At 35.1% G+C, this 25,256-nt stretch overlaps 1 protein-coding gene across 5 annotated transcripts in view; it reads left to right on the top strand.

The window, feature by feature from the left end:
- Window positions 1–25,256, top strand: part of NOVA1 (NOVA alternative splicing regulator 1) — a 144,576-nt gene that overhangs the window by 40,962 nt on the left and 78,358 nt on the right. The window contains exon 3 of one of the 5 annotated variants that reach the window (XM_056134409.1): window positions 7,182–7,282. The exons of the other annotated variants lie outside the window; for them this stretch is intronic. The gene's annotated coding sequence lies outside the window, so the exon portion shown is untranslated. The remainder of the gene's footprint in view (window positions 1–7,181; window positions 7,283–25,256) is intronic. 5 annotated transcript variants of the gene reach the window in all.

Consider the following 25,256-nt stretch of genomic DNA (forward strand, 5'->3'; position numbering starts at 1 on the left):
TTCATATGTCATAGTCCTAATTCCTATATCACAGAATGTTACTTTATTTGGAGATAGGGTAGCATTAATTAAGTTAAATGAGATTATTGCTGTGGGTCCTAATCTGACTCAAGTTCTTATAAAAAAGGGAAATACGAACATAAATATATTCATAGAGGAATGTGTCATGGTAACATGACGGCTGACTTCTATAAGCCAAGGATTTCAAAACTGAAACAGATTCTGTTCTCAAATTCTTCAGAGGTATTCAAATATTTCAACAATTTAATTTTGAACTTCTAGTCTCCAAAACCTTAAGACAATTCATTTCTCTTGTTTGAACCAACTATTTTGTGATATTTTATTATGACAGCCGTAACAAACTAATGGTAATGATGTTCAGCATCTTGTCATTTACTTGTCTTTACTTTTTGTTTTTGATAAGGTTCATGTATTTTGCTCATTTTTAAACTGAATTGCTTGCATTATGATTTGTGAGGTTTTGTAGTTATATTTAGTATACTAATTCTTTATCAGGTATGTTTCAGCTATTTTCTCCCCACTGTAGCCTGTTTTTTCATTTTTATAGCTTATTTTTCAGAACGTGTGTTTTAAAAAATGTATTGTAATGAAGTTCTATAGATTAATTGTCATATGACTTTAATATTGGATTCATAACTAAAACTCATCAATTTCAATGTTCCCAGATTTCTCTCGATATATAGCTTTATATAGCACTATGTAGCTTCATCTCTGATCCAATTCAATCAAAATTTTATGGCAGGTTTATGTCTGTCTAAAATCATTTGTTTGTATGTAGCTACTCAGTTTATTCCCAAACATTTTATTATAAGATATGTCCTTTCTCCACTAAATTTGGTACTCTTTTCTCAAAAGGCTTAAATGTTTAATTTCTGAATTCTTCATTAGTTTCCACTGTTCAATTTTGTCCCTTCTTTCAGCCATATAACATTGACGTAATTTCTCTACGTTTATTAAAAATGATAAGTTAATGTCAGTCTTCTAGTTTTGTTTGCAAATTTTGTGTTGACATTCCGGTTGACGTTATATACTAATACTGAATTAACACTTGGATAGCCTAAGTTTATATAATACTCATTACATTTCCAACTTTCTTATGGCCGATACTTACATCCTATCAAAGAATAATACATATGTATGTTTAAAACAGTTTTCAAATTTTATTTATTGTGGTGTCATTGGTTTACAGAACTGTATGTTATTTTAGGGATATAATTTCACCCATCTTCTATATGTGTTTTCTCACTCTGTACCCACTAGCATAGAATCAATATTCTTTCATTGTCCTTGGTTCCATCTACTTTCATAAACATCCTAGCCCCTCTTTTTCTGGTAGCATCCATTATCTGGAGGCTTCAAATTTATTTCCATTCTTTTTGTAGAGCTTTATTTTTAAGTTTTGTTCACCTGACTTTCTTTTCATTATGTTGTATCTCAAGAAAGGACTGACTGATAAAACATGTATAGACTATACATGATATATTTTAGAATGGGTATGAATGAAAGTTGTTAATGTATTTTATGTATTTGTAGTCTTGTATTCTCCAGAAGTGGATGATGATATTAAAGAGAATGCTATGTACTATTTCATAATGCTATGTGAAGTACGTTAATTAATTTTGGGGTTTTATGTTTATACCTGTTGGTGCTCAGAAGCTACTCTATGCTCGGGGCTCACTCTTGCTCGTGCTCAGGGAATCTTGGTGCCAGCACTTGATACTTTATTTTCAAAGATATAAATGATTTTTAGTATCAGTCACAGTAAATATTGATTAAAATATTAAATGACTGGGCAGAGCATGATTAAGTTTAGGGAAATGTACTTATGTGATTAATCAAGGTGATGAATCCAAGCAGAATATTCTCCAAAATTGTGTTTTTGATTACACTGTTAGAAATATTGAAACTCATTTCTCAGTTTAGTTCATTTAAGTCTATGAACCTTTGACCTGCTTTTTTTTTCACAGTTTCTTTCATTCTGAAAGTTTCTAAATATAGTGTCATCTTAAGGAGAGTTTATATCTTACCTCCAATACAACTTGGTGTTCTCTATAAATACAAATTGTTTATATTTGTAAATATTTGTAATTATATTTTTTATAAAAAATGTTTAAAATACTTTACAACTTTTATATGAGAAAACTAAAACAATACCTTATAAATTGCCCATTGTTCTGTAACAGGTAGTTAATAAGATAGGATTTCTATAACATTGGCATTATTTCATAATACTATGTGAACTGAGAAGGATAATGAACTAGTAATGCAAATTAGGAATGCATAGAAAACTGGGACTAGTTTGTCTCTAGTGTAAACTGTTTCTAATTCTAAAACTGTTTTTATTTTGTGTGTTCTTTTTCTAATCTCAAGGAGGTGTCAGAACTTTCTGAATACTTCAGATAATCAGTTAATCTGATTAGTTTGGAGTTTAATCCTGTAGCCCACTTGAAAAGTTCACTTTTCCTCTTCTGCTTAGTAACACTTGGCAGACAGTAGTTCTGCAAGATTGGAGTGTGTAAGGATTGACCCTAGAACCTCACTCTTTTCACTCTCGTGCTTGTAGAGAGTGATCTACTTTCATTTGTATTCCTGTTTCTCTTTCACGATGCTGATGCTAGAGGAGAGAGATTGGAATTATCTCCACTTTAAGTGCCACCTTTGTGCTCTTTTATGCCTGCTTCTGTTTCTCTGGCTAACATTGATTAGACCTCCTAGACCTCATACCTACTGTGGAGTAAGAGAGACATCCTAGTTATGATTTGTATATATCTTTGTGGCTGAGAGGGGGGTTGGGGGGAGCATTTTAAGATTGAAGCTCAGTTACTTGTACAGTTGTATCACATTTTTCTATTACTAATGGTAATTCTAGTTCATCGCCCCACTAGCCAACTTCAAGTCCTTTTTCTTCTTCTCAAATGGTCACTGGGAGGGGAATGACCTAGAATAGTAAGCAAGCCTAAACACAAGCAGAGGTCCAGGTGGGAAAACTCACCAGCCTTCCCTCTTTGTTAATTTGTTTTACTCAGTTTTGCTTGATTTGAACCCATGGCAATAGTAAAGACTCTGTAGATCAACTCTCTTAAAATGGGTTTGGTTTGAGGGCTCTAACTGGGAAAAGATGACCTAGGAGAGGAAAAGGTATTTTATTTTTTTGTAGTAGTTTCTCACATGTTAATCTGTTTTAAATACCTCACTAATGATTCTTTGTACTTACTCTTGGTTTCTAAGTTTAATTAGAGTGGATAAGCGCCCACCTGATATCCTGTTATATAAAATTTTCCATAGATTTGAATGGTATTTGCATTCTTCATGGTTACTATCCAGTTTGACCACATCAACTGGAATGATCCCTTCAAAAGATAAAGTAGATTTTGTCATTGAAGTCAGAATGCTGCTAGGGTTTTCTCTATCAATTAAAAAAAAATCCTTTTTGTGGTCTGTAATATGCCACATATTCTTATTATAGGTTAAAACATTGACCACTTGTTCCCATCTCAAACTTTTATCCTCACTGTTCTCTATCTTTTGTACTCTTACCCCAAGTTATCTTTGAACTCAGCATTTCATTCTTTAAATGTCACTTCCTTTGATTTTCTTAAACTACTGTTAAAATAGTATCTATTTGTCACCTGTTTCCATAACTTGCTTTCAGTTTTTGCTTATATGTGAATAATTTTTATGCATTTACATTTAGTATTATGTTATCTATCTCTTTCGTTTGCATATAATTTTCAAGAGGCCATTCCACTGATTTTGTTGTTCAACATAACCACCTAAAATTGGACCTGATCCACTGAGATAATAAATATTTTTAGTTAAATGAGTAAATGCATGAATAAGTGCTAACTTCTATCCTCAGATTTTAGAAATAGCTTTGATTTATTCCCAGTTCATTCAGTATTCTACATAGTGAATATAATAAAATACAAATTGTTTTTGAATAGATTTATAAAAATTATTCCTTTTTCAGTATTTTTTTAAACCACACTTGCTATGCTCAAGGCTTACTCCTGACTCTGCTGACTCCTGACTCAGGGCTAATTCCTGGTAGGGCTCATGGGATCATTTGTGGTGCCAGGGATCAAACCCTTGTCTGCTGCATGGAAGGCAAAAGCTTTTCCCATTGTACTATCTATCAGACCCCAGACTTTTTAAATCATTCCTAACTATATCTTCTCATTGTTGTTACAGTTGAACCATTCAGACCTCTTTATCTTGCATATTACTGCTAGGATTTTTAAAAATTGCATACTATTCTTTGAAATAAAATACTCCAAATTTTCTTAGCACAGTTGGGCCTATGCCTGTTGTCTGTTTTATAATCATAAGCTTATTATTAGTGTACCCTAAATGTTAAGTGTGCTTCTTCTCTTACTTTTATACCTTTACTCAGAACTTGATCCCTTTATCCTTACTACAATAAATTTTACTACTGAACGAATGTATACAATCTTGACTGTAGTCATGAGAAGACATCAGCAGGTTTAAAATTTGAAATAAGCTATGTAGTAAGCAGTCGTAAACTGAATATGTAGAGTTGCAGTTTAGTCTATCATTTATGAATATTAACAAACCAAATTGTCTACTGAGTTTCTCTAATGTGTGGTAAGAGTTTCTTACTTTTGGTCAGTTATTTAAAAATGACATAAATCCAGAAGAGCATCCTAAACAAATATTTTAAATTAATTTTGAAGGTAAGGGTAATCTACATGTTTTAATTTACACTTTTTTGTAGAATTTATGTATATATGAATGATTATTGATTTTTCATCTTCAGAAAATTTAAATAAAATGAGTAAGAAAACAGATTTAGAAAAGTAACAGTCTAATGCAACATTTGAAGAATTGTGATCTTTTGATAGAGTACAAAACTTGATTTTTTTGGTTTATATGTCATTATGTGAGTGATAGAAGAGACTGAACAAAGGAAATGAAGCTATTTTATGTCAACAATTAAAATCAATTGCTTTCTATGGATAAACCTGCTCCAAGTTATATTCAGTATCACATCTGACTTTGAGGAAAATATATATTCTTGGAATATGTGGCAGTGTTCCAAAATTATAATTAGAATTTTTTCACATAGAGTAATAAAAAATGTTGGGCTGAGATTGTGACTTGGGGATAGAACACTTGTATTTTTATATGGGAGGCCCTGGGCTCAGTTTTTCTGTACTGCTAAAACAAATTTACACACACAAAAAAACGATTTGTCATTATGGTCTGTTTCAGAAAAAAAAGCTAAAAATATAATCAAACTGTTGAATAAAGGATTATGATACTATGTAACATACGATAAGGTACTAATAAGTTTTAGTACCTTATCTTTGTTTACTCTTATGTAACATAAGAGTAAACAAAGATAAGGTACTAATAAGTTTTAATTGTTTGGCATATTTCTATTCAAGTTCTTTCTATTTCTGATAATAGATCAAATATTGTATCATATGCTTTATGAGAATTATTTTAATTCAGTCATTAGAACATCCCTGTGTTAGCTGTGTTACCCATTTTATATTAAGAGAAACTGATTCTCATTTTAGATATTTTGGTTAGATAACTCCTGCTATTTCTTTGGTTGGACGTGTTAATATCATTTGTCAATACGTCTTTCCATTTTTAGGGGGAAATCACAGTGCCTTTTATTATTTAAATAAAAATATGTGGTTCATTCTCTGCTCCCATGGTATCTTGGAAGTAATGTATTTTTTATTTAGTCAGTATTTTTGCAAAAAATTCTATATTCCTTAAGTCTTTTACACAAACCCTACATAGAACTGTGACACTCCTTACTCTTTCATCCCTACCACCTCCTGCAAATTGACAGAAATAATATTTATATTGTGTCTTACTTAGAACAAATTTAAGAATGCTGAATGGAAATTGTCTTGCTGACTTCACTAAGTATATGCCATTATAAGTAGCACTGTCCTCCCGTTGTTCATCGATTTGCTCGAGCGGGCCTAGTAACGTCTCCATTTTGAGACTTGTTACTGTATTTGGCATATCGAATACGTCATGGGGAGCTTGCCAGGCTTTGCTGTGTGGGCGAGATACTCTTGGTAGCTTGCCGGGCTCCCCGAGAGGGACGGAGGAATCAAACCTGGCTCGGCCTGGCTGGCCGCGTGCAAGACAAATGCCCTACCGTTGTGCTATCACCACTATAAGTAAATTTTGACATAACAAGTGAGATTCAAAAAAGACTGCTGAAGGAAATTCCTTGTAATGATCTGTTAGAATTTACCACAAAGCACCCTAATCTGACAGGAACTTAAATGTGAATATTTTGAAAGCATTAACTGTTACCTCTTCAGAGTAAAAAGCATACTTGCTGTCTAGACATGGAATATTAGAAAGGTAGTACTGTCTAATCTGTAATTCATTAATATTTTTTAGAATAATTTTAGGATTTGATCTTCTGATTCCATAAGAGATACAGATGGGTGTAGTAACTTTTTGCATTTATAAAGGTTAAGGAGATGAAGACTGTATTTAGATTCTAACTCACTGTGATTAAAGGTTTAATTTTATATGAGATTATTTTTAAAGTTTCTTATATAAAGACAATTTTAAATGTCTAGTTATAGAGGACTAGTTATGTACTAAAATTGTTCTTACAAATATAATTTAATATTGCACAATGATTTCTTTGTATATTTTAGATATTTTCATGTAACTTACATTTCATTCCTGATAATAAGTCTATCTTGTTCACCATTCCTTGAATTGTCATCTAAAACAATAGCTTTAAATTAACTGAACAGAGTGGAGACTTACTGTACGTTTGCCTAAATTTAAATTATAGAGAATTATGTTATCAACTGGTATTTAATGTTTGGATTTAATTTTTCACATATATGTTTTAACATTGGTTTGTAGTTATGCCGTGAATCGAATAATTGTATTTCAACTTTTTTTTTCATTTTTAACATTAAAATTTAAAAATAAATGATAGCCTATCTGTGTAGGGCTCCTGTAAATAATGTGTTGTGTTTTACTGTGGCATAGTTTTCAGAGCCACTTTTGTTATGAAATATTTTCACTTTCTATAGTACTTTTCATCCCTGTATATATGTACAGGAGTCACTTCACCCACCACCGAATTGCAGCCACTTCTGAGGTGGAACGCAGCAACTGTTTAACAGCGCACTTTCCCCTAGGTGCTGACAGCTGCAGAAGAAATTGTACTGGCCCTGTACAGAAGGTATTTCTCCACTGTGCCATCTGCAGAGTGAAACTGACTAGGAGTACTACATAGACTGTAAGTTTCCTGTGTACCTGCCCTAGACTGGAAAACCAAATAAAGAGAGTAACAGATAACCAGGAAGCATCATTTTAAAATGTATTGAGGCCAGTTACACTTAGTGCTGCTCTTGCTGTCTCTGAATTTTATTTTAAGGTCATCGAAGTTGTGATCGATATTAAACTGAGTAACAAATTAATAGGCTCCTTGGGAATTATTCTAAGAGCATATGAAAGAAATGCTTGCACAAAATTCCACTTTGAAAAAAGAATGCATTTATATTTAAACATTTTGAATAATCAAGCCAATATTATGTAAAATTTTAGGTTTATATTAAAGTAGCAAATGAGCATATAATTCAACAGAACATCTTAATTTTCTCTGCTTTCAGTGTTTTATAAATTAATCTTAATAATCTTACTGTTTGGGGGGGGCCAAAGAAATAGCTCAGTGGATGGGGTTCTTGCCTTCCCTGGCACCCCATAATGTCTTCCTGGGTAATGCCAAGTGTGGCCCCAAATAAACAAAAAACCCTTTCACTCTGGGTGGAAAGTTTTTCAACAAAGCTAGTTTATGATTAACTTTTGATTCTTTGCTTTAGAAACATTGAATTAAAATCTTTTGTTTCTATATTGAAACAAAACATGGGAGAATGATTCGAGCTACTTCGTGTATTTTAGCCTCTCCAATTTAATTATTTTCATTTTCCCATTGGAAATTGTAACTTCACACAACTGATATATCTGTAGTCGTAGTTTGGCATTTTCAATCTTTATAGCATAGGTAAACCACATTAAAATGTACAATGTGTTTTGAAGAAAATGTAAATTGCTATATTTTATTATTTAGCTTTTAGACAGTAGTATCACATTTATTTTTTATTGTTTTTTTTTTTATTCTAAGTCTATAGACATTTCTGTTTCAAAACAAAGACTTCAGTCTTCACAGACTGAACATATGAAGGATAGTGCCATTTAATTTTTTGGTAGTTCTAAATTATGTCATACATTTAATTACATTCTATACATCTCTCTGCATATAGATTGTCAGTTACAGCAGATAAAAGCTCTCTGGGTCAGTTTACTTGTAAATGAGGTGGGTGGAAGAAGCCATTTCCTCTAAATCCTTTAAATGTTTTCTGTTGAGCTTGGGTAGAATTCTTATGTACTTAGAATTGAACCTTATGTAACTGAGATAATTTGGTACAAGTGATTTTGTTAAAGCTAGAATATTGAGTTGAAGTAAGTGCTGAGTGATGGTATTTTAAAGTCAAAAGAGGAGGAGATCTTTTTTCATAAAAAGATTTATAGCTATCACTAATTTGGTAGTATAGCTACCCACACTGTTTTGAAATATTTTTTTGAAAATTAAATACAGTAAAATGTTCTCCCTTTAAATTTTCATTGAGGCATCATGATTTAAATCAACCCATCATATATGCATCAGGTAAATTAGAAAAAAATAGGTTCTGTTTATGTTCAGAATGAAATTAAATGTTACTAAAACATAAATTAATGAGATTTTCCTCCTAATTTGCATAGACTTAATACTTCACTCAATAATCCAAATATTGAAAAAGTAAATATTAAAATCCCAAAGATGTAGCTTATAAGTAATATATTGATGCATCTCTTGCAAAAGGGTATTCTATTAGTATAACAAATATTTGATTTGCTCTCATTGGTACTCTTGCATTTTCTGCAAACAATGTAATTGTAAGTATTGCTTACTTCCATTTATCATACTGACTGAAGTAATATTTGACAGTGTGGTTTTTTGCAGTAATACTTGGTGAAAAGGTACAAACTATAACTGTTGTATCTGAGTATATATACATATATATATATTACAGAGGTATTTAATTGTTATATGTTAGGCCTTTGTGGGTAATGTAAATTCAGTAACTTACTAGATTTAATTTTAAATCATAATGACATATTTACATTCTCCCACTGTATGGCATTTGGAAAGGGAAATTAGATGGAAATGTTAAATTTTTATGTGTTAATTGTGTGTTATTTGAATTTTATAAACATGTACTATTTGTGTAATGAAAAATAAAAATGTTACTGTTCTGGTTAAATTGTATATTTGCAATAATAGTTTACTTAGAACTGATCATCTCTTCATAGAGTCTCTTAGAGATGCTAAATATCTGAATTCTCCCTCCAAAGGGAAAATTCCAAATCTTGTTCTGAAGAACTAATTGCAGTAAGACTTACTATTTTATTTATATTCACTAGAAAATTTTGGAATTAAGAAATAAACACTCCCATCAAGAATAACTTAATCTTAGTTGAACTTTTTATTTCATTCACCCTCATTATAATTTTCTACCTAAAATAGAAGAATCGTAGCAAATGTATAGATAATGTGAATTTTAAAATACTTGATATATGTAATCATTTCTTTTACTAATATTTTAGCAATAGCTTGCTTTTACTTATAAAAAGTTATACAAGCCACTTACAGGAGTTAAAGGCACATGCCTTGCACATGGCTGATCCTGGTTCAGGCTCAGATTCTATCAATACCTTAAGCATCTCCTCATGCAGCTCTCGAGTTCCCCTCTCCTCACCCTCCCCCAGGTCCTAGCACCTCCAAGTGTGGCCTGGAAGGCCCCAAGCACTCTTGGTGTAGCCCTCAGTAATGCCTTAACCCACAGGACTGAGCAGCACCATATCCTTGGATCCTAATATTTAACTGCTAGCCTGGGAGACTGAGAATTGCATCTTTTGAGGGATCCTGAGCCTGATGAACACTGCTTGGGAAACTAGCAGACCCTCTGCCCCAATTTTGTTTGAAAAATTAGGACCAGCTGAACAAAATTGGTGAGAAAATAAGAATGCATAAAGTAAACACTATGGATTTTATTTAATTTAAATTTTGATGTTTAAGTAGTATACACTTAGAATTTTAGTTTCTATTTTTTAATTCTTTTATAAAATACATATTCAGTTACGGAGGCACATATTTTTATACTTATTGCTAATAAATTTTAGTGTAATTATTGGTCCTATCAAGTTTGTAAGAATAAATTCTTAAGATGTTGTGGGAAGACCCAATAACTCCAATTGAAATTAGTAGGGAGATTATTTTAAATTTAACTTTAGGTTTTCTAATAAATAGTTTATATTTGAATTGCCTTAAATAGTAAAGCTCTAGTGTCCAATTTTTATAAAAAAGACAATTAAAATTATTAGAATAGTACGTGAATTTAAATATTTGAATTTAAATATTTTGGAAATGAGTGTGAAAAGGTTTTTTTCCCAAATAACTTTAGTGAGTAATATGGAGATACAATGTTGATATAATTACCATGGGCTTATCTGTTTTTATTTTACTTAGTTCCTAATTGTATAAGTCCTACAATTCTTAATAAAATTCAGTTAGTCAAAAATTTAAGTGTTTGCACAGAAAACTATTGGTACCACATATTTTTAATCCTTAGTGCTGAATCATTATTTAGGACTCAGTTTCTTTCTCTAATTCTGATGTATGTGTGTGCATATTTGTGCGTGTCTGTGTGTGTCTGTGTGTGTGTATCTGTCTCTCTGTCTCTGTTAAACCTAATGTTTTTCTGAAGCATTGTTTGAATCCTGCCCTCCACTTTGTAGCTATTCTTCAAGTGTAAATTGCTTAACAAATTTAAAGGTTTTTTTTTAATCTGTTAATTGGGAATCATGACACCTACCTCACAGGGTTGTTGTGAGGGAAAAGCTAATAAATCATAGGTGAAAGATGATTAGCATATGCCTGAAAAGTAGTATGTGATAAATGGGTGCTACTAAAACCTTTCAATGACCCCATTGTTCCTATGATAAAATCTAAATCCTCTCTCTTGGCATGTGTTCTGACTCCTTTATACCCTCAGTCTCTGTTTCTTTCATTGCAAACTGCATGTTTTGATAGTGAACTCCTTGTTGTTCCCCAAATATGTCTTGCTCTCCTTGGACCTTTGCCTGCAATAATGTTCTGATACCACTCACACACTCCTTTACTTTATTCTTAAACTACTTATCATATGTATAAACTCAGCCTGATCTGTCTGGCTTCACTTTAGTTCTATTCTTGGCTAAGATGTTTCCTACTTCATTTTTACACTTTTATTTTTAATATGACCTTTTATATGTTCTTATACACTTCGCTTATTCCTATTCTACCAGTTATCACATGCACTATAACTGCCATTCATTTGTCTATTTCTTCTGTAAAATCATTGAGGATGGATTCTATTTTAATATTTTTCCCTTTAGTACTTAACAGAATTTTTGCATTTGAGAAAGTTAATGGTCATTTATAAATATGGTCCCCTAAAGAAATTCATAGCAGAGATGGTTTAATTAATATTGCTTAAAATAACATAATTAATTTATAAAGGTATGTAGAATAGATTTCAAAGTCTACAATAATATCAAAGTAATAGCTATATAATTAGATTGCTTTGCCCAACATTTACTACTGTTAAATGATTTATTTAAAAGGATAAACTTACTCTACTTCAAGCAGAACATTATTTTAATCAAGGCTGAAGTGATAGTATGCAGATAGGGCATTTGCCTTGCACACAGCTGATCCAGGTTTGATCCCCAAAACTCCGTATGTTCCTCCAAGCCTTCCAGGAGTGATTCCTGAGTGCATTTAGGAGTAAGCCCAAAGCACCTCCAGGTATGGCCCCAAACAAAAATCATCAACAACAACAAAAAGAACATTAGCCCCCCCACCCCCCATTTTCATATCTGAAAATCCACATTTTTTGTTTTTGTTGTAGTGTTTTATTTTCTAGGGCCACATCAAGCAGTGCTCAGGGATCACTCCTTGATGCTGAGGATCAAATACAGATTGGACGTGTGCAAGTCAAGCACCTTATTTACTGTATTCTTTGGCCATTGAAATCACACATTGAATAATACTAAATTTTTCTTTTTGATGAATACTATTAACATATCTTTCATCAGCTGTTCCATTTTCTGCTCTTGTTATTTTGTCCCTTTTATCATTTAAGTAGGCTTAATTTTTTGGTATATTTGCTGCTAAAGTGAGCACAAAGTAAATTTAATTTTTAGACTACAAAAAAAAGCAGGCTAAGAAATTAAAATTTTGTGGGGTTTCAAGGAGATGGTTTGAAGGTCTGGAGTGCTCACACTCTGCATGCAGAAGCTACAGGCTAAATCTTTGACATTGAATGTCCACTGAATATGCACCAAACTGGGAATAACCCTTGAGCACCAACCAGATATACCCCCCACACAAACAAATATAAAACAACAAAAGCATTGTAAAATTTCTCCTGTGTATCAACCTCACTTGAAACTAACTTGTACCACAGGAGATGGCTCAAATGACTGTAGCCTGTGCTTTGCATGCAAGAGTCCTGAGTTCAATCTCTGACACCATATGGGTCCCCCAAGCACTGCTGGGAGCAAACACTTAGTACAGATTAAGTGTGGGCCTCTCAAACAACAAAATCAAACAAAAAAGATGAGTTGAGGAAAAGAACAGAAATGTAAACTGGCAAATCTGTGCTAATTTTGTTTGCCCTGTTTTCTCTGCTCACTATGCTGCTTACTACTAAGTCTGTAGAAGTTTGGGTATGGGGTGAGGGGACCAAGAAATACAGAACTAATTGTTAGTAAAGGTAAATGCTAAATATCTGAATATATTCTTTCTCTGGCTTTTGGGGCTAGTCAAAAATTCTCACTATGTGGGAATAACCCAGTTGTAATTTGCTTGTCTTCTTTGAACTTTGACTTTCTGACTTACCACCTGTTTTTTTCTCCTGAGGTTCATTCTTTGAACTCTTTTAGTAGAATTAATTTAAAGGGCACAAGAGTGCAATAGTGAAGCTCTTGCATTGCATGCACCCGGTTCCATCCCTTGAGCAAAGAGCCAGAAATAGTTCCTGAGAGTGATAGGTGTGGCCTGAACACACCCCCACCCCATAAACCAGGTAACTGAAATGAAACTAAAGGTTTCTAAAGGTAATTAAAATGTACTGAAAATGAACTAAAATGTAACTGAAAAGAATATGTCTATATCTCTACTTTTCTTCCTAAGGTCCTGCTCTATCCCATTGTAAAGTAGAACAAATTAGTCTACAAATTTGGGGTGTTAGCTCTCCCTAAGGTAGTTGCCAGACTGCAGGTATCTCCCCCTCTTTTCACGTAGATATTTGGCCCAAGTTCAATTTCTGTACCATTCCTTAAGTTTCCTCTTTGTAAAGGACATGCACAAAATTAAAATTCTGTTTCTTCCAAAATGTATGCCTTCCTGTATGTGCTTTTATTTAATTTTAAAACTTGAGACTATTCCTATTGGTACATTGCTCTGTGGGGTTTGGTTCTCAGATACAGTGATTCTTGGGAACTGCATGAGACACACTAGGGATGGTTTGAATTTTATGTGCTGCCAGAGATCGAACTAAGGGTCTCACACATGCTAGGCATGTGTTCTACCATGTAAATTATCTTTCAGCCTCACTTTTATATTTTTGCTGTTAATCACACACTGAGTAGCTTTGACGTTGCTTTGAGTAGCTTTGTCTTTCCAATGTTCAGTTGCATTGAAGGGCCCTCACCTTAGTTCTGGTACTTGGAACAATTCTCAGCTTTGAGTCCGTAGCTGAAAAAAGGGAAGATTTCCATTATAATATCCTATTATATCAACTGCACTGGGACTTTAATGGGAAACTTGCATTTATGAGACAATTCTTGCATTTTTTAAAATTTCCACATCTTGCCTTGGACTGTTCAGTGAGTTTGGAATGTCTTTTTATGTTTTTCTCCTGCTGAAATTCTCCCCAGTCTTCATCCAATTTAGTTCGAGTCTTTATTTGTCTTAACTTAAAAAAATACTCCTTTCTGTATTCTCAACTAATACTTTTTCATAAGAGTTATTATATTATCTATAAATATTATTGTCTCACTAACTAGACTGTATTTATCTGGGTAGGGTGGGTCTCCTGTGCACAGTTCGATCCCTGGGTGGTTGATGGAAGGAAGCAGACAGGGCAGGGTAGGGTGGGGCTCCTGATTAGAATCCCTTTGTCACCTGTGGTGGTGGGAGCAAGCAGAGAAGCTCTGTCCCTGGGTCCACCGAGCCTGGAGTCCAAGGTCTCAGAGAGTTCCGCTTATCTTGTTCTGTGGGTCTTCAGTCGTGCGTGGGTCTCGGCCAGAGCTGCCACGCGGGTCCGGAAAGCGTCCTGGAGTGTGGCGACGGCTGGGTAGTGGAAGTAGTGTCCACTAGTGATTAAGTGATTGGATCTCTTCTGAACTCAGATTAAAATTTGCGCATTATTATTACCTCTTTTAATACTTATGTTAACAATACTTATGTTATTATTTATTCCCATCCTTATTTCAAGAAAGAATCGAAGGGACAGAATAGTTTTTATTCCTGTGATTTTATTATTGAACCTAGTTATTTTTCATCAGATTTTAGGGGTGTTCATTTTAGATTTTGCTTCTGTTGATTTCTTTGATTTTATCTTGCATTTCTATACTCCCCTTATTTTTTTTTATTTGTTTGAGTTAGCCTTGGGAATAAAGATGACCAGACATTTCAGTTAGTATCAGGTTAACAGTGAAAAGAAAATAAATCTTAATAGGATTTTTTTCTTGTTTAGATTGCACAGTATTGGGTTTTATTACTAAATATGTTCAAGCAATGTACCAGCAAGGCTTGGGACACTAGTATTGATTATAAACTATATATTCATATAACAGAAAATTAAAGTATTTATTGGGTATAAGGAGATATTTCAGTTATCTAATATATTATCTTTAATGATTAAGTTGCCTCAACACTTTGGAATGCAGCATTAAATCTACAATAATTATATATTTAAGGAACCAAGTAGTTGGATAGAGAGAATGCAGGGAAAAGATACTTGTCTTGTAATAAGTTGGCACTGGTTTGATCCTTGACACCACCGTTAGTTCTCTGAACACTGCCAGGTTTGATCCCTGACCACAGCCAGGTGTGGCAAAATTATCCTCTGCCCCCAAAAGAAAACTATTGGGCTGATGTGACAGAATAAATGCCTTGAATTTTTGACCCTGATTTTGATTCACAACACTGCTTGATCTCCCCAATCCCAGCATCACTGCTTGGGGTGTTACTAGCAGCCTCAGCATCTCTGGAAGGAGCCTAGACTCCTGATCATATATGGGCATAATCCCTTATGAGATCCCTTACCCACCTATCCTCCCAAGAAAAAGAGAAAGAGCAAACTGGCATTGTAAGTAGAAATAGTTTTTAAAGTCCATTCTGTATTTAAAAGGTTTATTTATTTATTTATTTGGCTGGAAGTTTCCAATTGGATAGAGATACTGTAGTTAGATGATAACATAGATATTTTCTTTTCAAATCATGAGGGAAGGTAAATGTTTTTACAATTTAATAGCTTCCTAATCTTGTTTTTATTCACACTTTGCTGCTAATACAGATATAGTACCAAATATTGAATATATATATAGAAAATCAAAGTAGCATAAATAACTCATTTATTAATTTAGTAATCTTTTTGGCTGGACATTCTGACCTTTGTACTAAGTGAAATGGTCAATGTATCAAGTCTCAGGTTAAGTTGAATTTCAAACAGTAAATTGTCTTGAATTAAAATATGAAACTATATTACAGGCATACAGTTAATATTTCTCATACCAATGAACTCTTTTCTTTGTATTTTCATTGAAATAAACAAGTCTTAAAATAAGGGCAAGTATTTTTCTTTTTAGATATGACAAAATACTGTTTAAAGAAGTTTGGTATTAGAAGGAAGAAAACTATGTTTTTCTAGGTTTTCATGAGTCTATTTGGGAAAAATGACACCCTGGAGAATTTTTAGGAATCAGCTGGCATATACAGTCACATCTTTTCAAATAGGAAAATTAATGCTTAAAGATAAAAAGTTTCCAAAGCCCACTATATGAAATATGCTTCTCTTTTAATGGTTACCTAAATTTACCTAAAGGTACTTTCTGGATTTTTTTTTTATTCTGACACACTTTATAGGATCTTAATTTGAAATCTTCTTTTATAGGTGTAGTAAAATATTAAACACTATTCTAAAATTTATCAAACCCTAGTTATTTATTTATGCTTAGCCCTAGATAATAGAACATACTTTACTCATGTGGATATAGGTGCAAATAACACTGAAATGGATAATGAGTATTGTAATTCTTTTTTATGTTTCTCTGAAAAATTCTCTTGCCATAATTTACCAGGATGCTGCAGGTTAGCACAGATTTAGCATCTGTGAAACTAAATCAACTCTTGTGTTTTTCATTCTCATTCAGCCTCCCAGCTTCAGTCATTCTTGCTTGTTAGCATAAATCTTGTGACTTGGGATCAAAGTAATATCATTTTCTCCTCTCTTTTTTACTTGAATAACATGCTGTTTGTCCCTGCATCCTAATTATTTTTAAAATGTGTGTTGAGGGTCTGAAGCCATAGTATAGTAGGGAGGTGCTTACTTGTGTGGAACTGCCCCGGGCCACACACTCTATATGGTTCTGTCCCCGCACTCTATAGGGTTCCCAAGCCCTGCCAGGAGTGATCCCTGAGTACAGAGCCCAGACACTTACCTGTTGTGATGCAAAGCCTTCCCTTTCCCCCCATTCCTGCCCCCTGAAAGATGTGTGTTGAATCACAGGGTATCATTCATAAGTATAGATAAATAATTTTGTATGGGTGGAGCGATAGCACAGCGGTAGGGCGCTCGCCTTACAAGCGGCCAACATGGTCGACCCGAGTTCAATTCCTCCGCCCCTCTCGGAGAGCCCGGCAAGCTACCGAGAGTATTCGATATGCCAGACACAGTAACAACAAAATCTCCAATGGAGACGTTACTGGGCCTGCTCGAGCAAATCGACGATCAACGGGAGGGCCTTTACCTTTACCTTACCTTTTAGTTTTGTGTTTTGTTTTATATTGTTTTATTTTCCAAGGTGGAACAATGTACTTCTTACTTTGTGCTCCTCCAAAGTAGTATGCTCGAGCGGGCCCAGTAACGTCTCCATTGGAGACTTTGTTGTTACTGTGTTTGGCATATCGAATACATCACGGGGAGCTTGCCAGGCTCTGCCGTGTGGGCAAGATACTCTCGGTAGCTTGCCGGGCTCTCCGAGAGGGGCAGAGGAATCGAACTCGGGTCGGCCATGTTGGCTGCGTGCAAGGCAAACGCCCTACCGCTGTGCTATCGCTCCAGCCCAAAGTAGTATAGTCTCAATAAATTGTAGGTACTGTCAATTAATTGTGAAGGAGTTGATTCCTTGTACTTAAGGCATAAAATTACTGAATGGATTGCTGAAACACAAATTATTGGCATTTTAAAAATCAATCACACATTATCCCAATTTTGTGATGTTCCTGTTAGCATTAAACCACCTGAAAAGTGCCTAAACTGAATTCTGAAGAATCTGAGAACACTTGGCTTGGTACTAATTATGGGGAAATATATTTTCCAGTCAGTATGTTAGCATATAAGCTTCTTTGTAAGCTTTGAGTATAAACTTATTACACACTAACTAGCTATTTTTCTTCTTGACCTCATTTCAGATATATGTGTACGTTGTCGTTTCTGAGAAGATAATTTTACTAAACACATATAATTGGCAAGTTTTCTTACATTCATCCCTTGCTAGCTCTTTCAGGGACATGTAATACAAATGGGAAGTAAGCTTCTTTTGAAGCATTACTGAAGTCTTCCGCCCAACTCCCATGCCCACTGTGGATCTGACTTATCCTACTAAGAGGATCCAGTGACTTAGTCCCAAAGAGTAACTGCGTCAGGCTATATTAATACTTTCTCTACTAGCATTTTGTAGAAAGCTTACCTCCTTATAATCTTAGAAGATAATCACTGGTTTCTTAAAATTTTTCATGATGAAGGTGCTATCATATTGTACCAGATTCATTTGAATGTGTACTTTGGTTTTTAGCTTGTTTTGTAAAATTCTGAGTGGATGGTTATTAGATCACAGTCACGGTCACGGTCCTCCCATTGTTCATCGATTTGCTCGAGCGGGCCCAGTAACGTCTCCATCATGAGACTTGTTGTTACTTTGTTTGGCATATCAAATACGTCACGGGTAGCTTGCCAGGCTCTGCCGTGCGGGCAAGATAGGCACCTTTAAATATATTCTTTATTTTTTTTCTTTTCACTCAAGAATTTTGAATATTTTGATTAAAATAGTTCTTTTCCTTTTTATCCCTCTCCTTGTTCTTTTTCTTTTTTGACTTTTTGGGTCACACCTGATGATGCACAGGGTTTACTACTGGCTTTGCACTCAGGATTTACTCCTGGCATTGCTCAGGGGACTATATGGGATGCTGGGAATTGAGCCCAGGTCGGCCATGTGCAAGGCAAACGCCCTACCCGCTGTAGTATCGCTCCAGCCCCTCTCTATTTCTTTTTAAGGGGTGTGTGTGTGTGTGTGTGTGTGTGTGTGTGTGTATGTGTATTTATCTGGTCTCTGTCACCTATCCATACTAGCAGTGGGGAACATCTGACCTGGAGGTTGTTCAAAGGTAAAGGTAAAGGTAAAGGCCCTCCCGTTGATCGTCGATTTGCTCGAGCGGGCCCAGTAATGTGCCCATTGGAGACTTTTGTTGTTACTGTGTCTGGCATATCCAATACTCTCGGTAGCTTGCCTGGCTCTCTGAGAGGGGCAGAGGAATCGAACTCGGGTCGGCCATGTTGGCCGCTTGTAAGGCGAACGCCCTACCCGCTCCATGTAATTTGGCCCCAGTAGAATAGACACTCCTTGTCTGCCTGTCACCTGGCTGCCTGCAGTGTTGGGAGATGCGCATGAACAGTAGAAGGCTGGCAAAATCATGTGACCTAACTCTGGTACATGAAGGGATAGACATGTTTGCTTTTCTGTCTACTGCCCCATGGTCTGTCTGCCTGTATTGTGTGACTTGCAAATGATGTAAATATCCATTTGCTAGATTTGCTCAAGCGGGCCCAGTAACGTCTCCATTGGAGACTTTGTTGTTACTGTGTTTGGCATATCGAATACGTCACGGGGAACTTGCCAGGCTCTGCCGTGCGGGCGAGATACTCTCGGTAGCTTGCCGGGCTCTCTGAGAGGGGCGGAGGAATCGAACTCGGGTCGGCCATGTTGGCTACGTGCAAGGCAAATACCCTACCGCTGTGCTATCGCTCCAGCCCTTGGCATAAAAATGGTTCCACACTTTTAGGTACCTGTGCCTCTGTGGTATTAGTTTTATAAATTCATTTCATAACCCAGTGCCTCTTATTTCTTTGGAAATCATAAATTTTCAAGTTAGTTCAATTTTATTTTGGCTTAATTAAAAATGAAATTTCAGACCTACATATGCTTTACTACCTGTTTTGTAGATATGTCTATTTCTGTTAATGTTGGCATATGTTTCTTTTATATCCTATTGGTGTTCATGTACCACCTAGTAAACTTAACATAATACCTTGTTATTACTATAACTTCTGTTTTGTTTTCCACTTAATCATTTTTCCAGTAAGTAACATGCTTATTTGTAATACTGTATTACTTTAGTAATACTGTGCTCTATCCTATCTGCTGGGAATAGAGCATTACCCTTTGTGATGCTTATGTTGCAAGTGAAAAGCAAAACATATAAGCACATAACATGAAGTCCACTGTCACTGTCCTCCCATTGTTCATCGATTTTCTCGAGCAGGCCCAGTAATGTCTCCATTGTGGGACTTTGTTGTTACTGTGTTTGGCATATCGAATACGTCACGGGGAGCTTGCCAGACTTTGCCGTGCAGGCAAGATACTCTCGGTAGCTTGCCGGGCTCTCCGAGAGGGGCAAGGAATTGAACTCGGGTCAGCCATGTTGGCTGCGTGCAAGACAAACGCCTTACCCGCTGTGTTATTGCTCCAGCCCATAACATGAAGTAAATACATAATTTTAAATAAGGATAAATACTTTGGAGATTCGTGCTGATTCACATGGGAATGTCACTTTTAGTACTGTGCAGTTGTATAGAAGGGATGAAAAGGGTGAGTGGACAGGCTATGCAGTTTTCAGGAGGTTATTGCAGTAGTTTCAAAAATTGTGTTATCTAGACTTTTAACATAGAAATGTGGGGAAGGCAGTATGTTTGGAGGATCCCTTAGACTTTAAGAATAAATTAGAAATTACACAAAAATTATAGTAACAGACTTATTAAATATAAAATATAATTTAATGGGCATATACTTTTCCAGGGTAAAAAAAATGGAAACTATAATTTATTTCAATTGTAGCTAATCATTTTTCCAGTGCCCGGGTTAATATATGTACTAGTTAGCTATATATTTTTCAATACTAAATTATTTCTGCCTTGTTTTGTGGGGAAGTTTTTTTCCTTATTCCTGATCAATATAATTTGGCCTTGAATTTCCATTTAATTTTACATCAGCAACCTCCTTGCATACTGTTGGGCTTACTTCTGGCTCTGTATTTAGCAAACATTCCTAGCTCTGTTTCGGGGATCATATGCACTCCTGGGGGTCTAACTGGGGTCAGTTGCATGTGACATTATTGCCTTCACCCCTACACTATCTCTTTGACCTTTGCTTCATTAACTTTCATTTATGATTCTCCATTTTCTGTACACTTCTTCTCCCAATCATCGAATGGTCAACATTGTCTCATATGATTCAGCTCAAAAAGTACCACCATGTAGGTGCAGATATTCCCAATTTCTTGTCACCCCTTATCATTTCTTTCACATTATTATACTTTTTTTTAAGTGCCCCATTTTTGGTGGTCTCATAGTAATAACATTATCTGAAGTTATTCATTATTTGTCTTTCCAATGAGAGTAAGCCTTGAGAGTTCATATCTACTCTAATTTGTTTACTGCTGTACTCACCAAAGTTGTACCATTACTCATCATATGGTGAGTAATTACCATATTATTATACTTTAAAACAATTCTCCCATTTAAAAAAATAATACATTTCATTGTAGAGAATATTTTATTACATGGATGTGAGTGTAAGGAGGTCAGTCATTTATACCATAGACTTATTTTTTCCGTTTTGTCTGTTGCCTTCAAGTTTGTTTCTGTTTTTTTTATATGACAAATTTTGTATTTTCGCAGGAATATTTATTGTGACACTGTGATTTACAAAGTTGTTCTTAATAGAGTGATTTCAGGCCTATTATGTTCCAACACCAATCCTTCCACCATGACAATGTCCCCTTTTTTTCCACCAGTATTCCCTAGTTCCCTTCTACCCCTTAATCTCCCCCCTTAGCAGACATTTACCATTTATGTCATACCATTTGGTCCAATGAACTTTTAAAGGAATAGTGGATAGAACTGTCAGAAAATAAATCAATAAAAAATATATTGTGATGATGAATTGCTATACATTTTTTATTTTAATCTAGTAAAGGACAACCATATGCAGCTTTAGGGAGTGCCATACTCAATGCCACACAATGGGATGTTTCTTCTGTCCTTTTAAAGAAGCTCTATTAATGCTTCTTGTTTCAAGGTATGAATTCCCTAAGCTGTTACCTGTCCATGAAACTCTGTATAGTTCCTTCAAATCTGAATGATAATCTAGCTGGATAGAGTATTTATTTAAGTTCCTTTTTTGAACCTGCTGCTTTCAATGTTCTGTTTCTGTTTTTGGATTTTGTTAATTTGAGTATAATGTATTTTGGAGTTTCTCTAATTCGGTTTATATTCACTGAGACCCTTCGGGCATCTTGGATTTGGGTGCCTGTAATTCTCAACTCTGGGAAATTCTTGTAGATGATTTAACTATTGTTTCTTTATCATGTTGGCCTTCCCATTCTTCAGGGACTGTGATTATTCTTATATTTCTTCTCTTGAACTCATCCCATAGTCCTCTGGTATATTGTTTATTTTTTTTTCCAGACTGCTTTCACCTTCTGTTTGCTACTAATTTCCTCCTTCTCATCTTGGAGCTCCTCAGTCTTACTCAGCTTTTGTTATTCTGCTGTTTAGACCTATTTATTTTAAAAATAGAGGTTATGTGTATATAGACCTTTTAATACTTGTTGGCCTTTTCAGGATTTAGTATTGAATCCTGTGCATATTTAAACTATATTATATTCATTTTTCATAAGCCTGCTGTGTTAAAGCCTGCAATATATCCCATATTAGGCATTTTTAGTCCTTTGTTGTACACTTATTTTAGTCTTTTAAAATACAAAAAACAGTACATATCATTTTATTTTTATGTATTTATGACTCTAATATGACAAGTCCCCACAAATGGAATAGTGTGCTGGTTCATATACCTCTATGTACTATTTAAGTATAATTGAATATTCATTACCAAATTACACTTCATAAAAATGAAATGTTTTTATTTGTAATCGTATTGCATACATACATCTCTTTCTCAGTAAGATTTCCAGATCCTAGGCCAGGGTGTTAGTTCAAAGTAGTGGAACAAATGCCTTACCTTGCCAGATTCCAAGCTGATCCTCAGCACCACATGGACCCCAAATTACACTGGGGACGCCCTTATAAATGCAAATTATTTACTATTGCATACCGTTCCTTCCATTTTATATTAAAAATGCATTTTTACATGAAAAATTAACATTTTTATGGGGTCAAATTTATCATCTTTTTCCTTTTCCCTTAATGTTTGTGGTTAAATAACTTTCCTCGTAAGTTTTTATACTCATTGTAGGGCTTTAATTCAATTTTTATATTGCTGTTCTCTATATGGAATTCGTCTAAGATATCTAGGTGGAAAAGTCCTCATTGTATTTTCTGCAAGCAAATCTGTTTATGTTAGCCATATCATTTTTAGGTAGTCATACATACTATTTGCATAATCTTATTTTTGTGTATGCTGGTGTCTTTCTGTGGCAAGTCTATTTTGGTTCATTGTTCTATGCTTGTTTTACTCATTGACACTTTGTAGTATATTCGTATTTTGAGGCAACGTTTAGGATCACTGTAGCACTGTATCACTGTCATCCTGTTGTTCCATTTGCTCATGCGGGTGCCAGTAATGTCTCCATTCATCCCAGCCCTGAGATTTTAGCAGCCTCTCCTTACTCGTCCTTCCCAATGGTGCCTATTGAAGGCTCTTTCAGGGTCAGCGGAATGAGACCCGTTATTGTTACTGTTATTGGCATATCGAATACACCACAGGGAGCTTGCCAGGCTTTGCTGTGCGAGCAGGATACTCTCGATAGCTTGCCAGGCTCTCCGAGAGGGACGAAGAATGTACAGGGTAATAATTTCCATTGTCTTTTACTTTAAAAACAATTTTGACTCTGCTGCTTTTATTTTTTATGAGCTAAGAGTAATTTTCTAAGGCACTTTCCCAATAAGCACATCCTATTTTTGATTTTTGTAAAGTCTTGTTTAAACGGTTTGCTTGTTTGTACCAATAATGTCTAGGCTTCTATTTATGATCTGAGATTTTATTTTTCTCTGTCTCAGTAAGGCTTTTCAACATAGAGTTAACACATTTGATTTAGATCATCCCTTTAGTTTTTAATTCCTTTTAACTTAATACATCTAATTATTATAGTTCTATAGTGTATTCTTTTTCTGTGACACTATAAAAATTACCATAAATACTGCTTATTAAAACCACACAGGCTTATTTTCTTACCATTTTGATACCTGCAGTTCGAAATCACTTGTACTGGGTTAAAATTACGGTATTGTATAGATCCTTTACCTCTTTGGTTAAGCTGATTCTGAGATACTTGATTTTCTGAGGTACTATTGTGAACGGGATTGTTTTTTTAATGTCTCCTCTTTTTCATTGTTTGAACAAAAGCAACCAGTGCTGGTGTGGATGTGGGGAAAAAGGGATGCTCTTTCACTGTTGGTGGGAATGCCGACTGGTCCAGCCTTTCTGGAAAATGATATGGACAGTCCTTCAAAAACTAGAAATTGAACTTCCTTATGACCCCACAATGTCACTTCTAGGAATATATCTCGAGGATACAAAAAAGCACAGTAGAAATTATATCTGTACCTATATGTTCATTGCAGCACTGTTCACAATAGCCAAAATCTGGAAACAACCCAATTGCCCAAGAACAGATGACTGATTAAAGAAACTTTGGTACATCTATACAATGGAGTATGTTAGGAGAGATAAAATCATGAAATTTGCTTATAAGTGAATAAACGTGGGGAGTATCATGCTAAGTGAAGTGGGTAAGAAAGAGAGGGACAGATGTAGAAGGACTGCACTCATTTGTGGAATATCAAACATGGTCATGGTCCTCCCGTTGTTCATCGATTTGCTTGAGCGGGCCCAGTAACGTCTCCATCATGAGACTTGTTGTTACTGTGTTTGGCATATCGAATGCGTCATGGGTAGCTTGCCAGGCTCTGCCATGTGGGCGAGATACTCTCGGTAGCTTGCCGGGCTCTCAAAGCGGAGGAATCGAACTCGGGCTGGCCATATTGGCTGCTTGTAAGGCAAATGCCCTACTGCAGTGCTGTGTAGTATAAAAGAATGTAAAATGAGATTGACACCCAAGGACAGTAGATACAAGGGCCAGGAGGATTGCTACTTAGCTGGAAGCCTGCTTCGTGAGCGGAGGGGAGAAGGCAGCTGGAATAGAGAAGGGATCACTAAGAAATTGATAGCTGGAGGAATATGTCTGAACATTATTGTCTCTATTGCAAACCATAATGTGCAGAAGTAGAGAGAGAGTATGGGGAATATTGTCTGCCACAGAGGTGGGGGGAGGTTGGGAATGGGGGGCTATACTGGGGAGATTGGTGGTGGGAATGTGTACTGGTCGAGGGATGAGTGTTTGATCATTGTGTGATTGTAACCCAAACATGAAAGCTTGTAACTATATCATGGTGATTCAGTAAAATTTAAAAAATAAATAATATTAAGGTATTGACAAGATTTGTTCCTTTGAGAGGTTGTAGGGGAGAATCCCTTAACTGGCTTGTGAAAGCTTCCTGCTTTCTGAGTCTCTTAACATCTTCCTGGAATTTTTCCAACCTCTTGGT

The sequence above is a fragment of the Sorex fumeus genome, unplaced genomic scaffold (assembly GCF_029834395.1).
Source record: "Sorex fumeus unplaced genomic scaffold, SorFum_2.1 ptg000098l, whole genome shotgun sequence".
Classification (NCBI taxonomy): Eukaryota; Metazoa; Chordata; class Mammalia; order Eulipotyphla; family Soricidae; genus Sorex; species Sorex fumeus.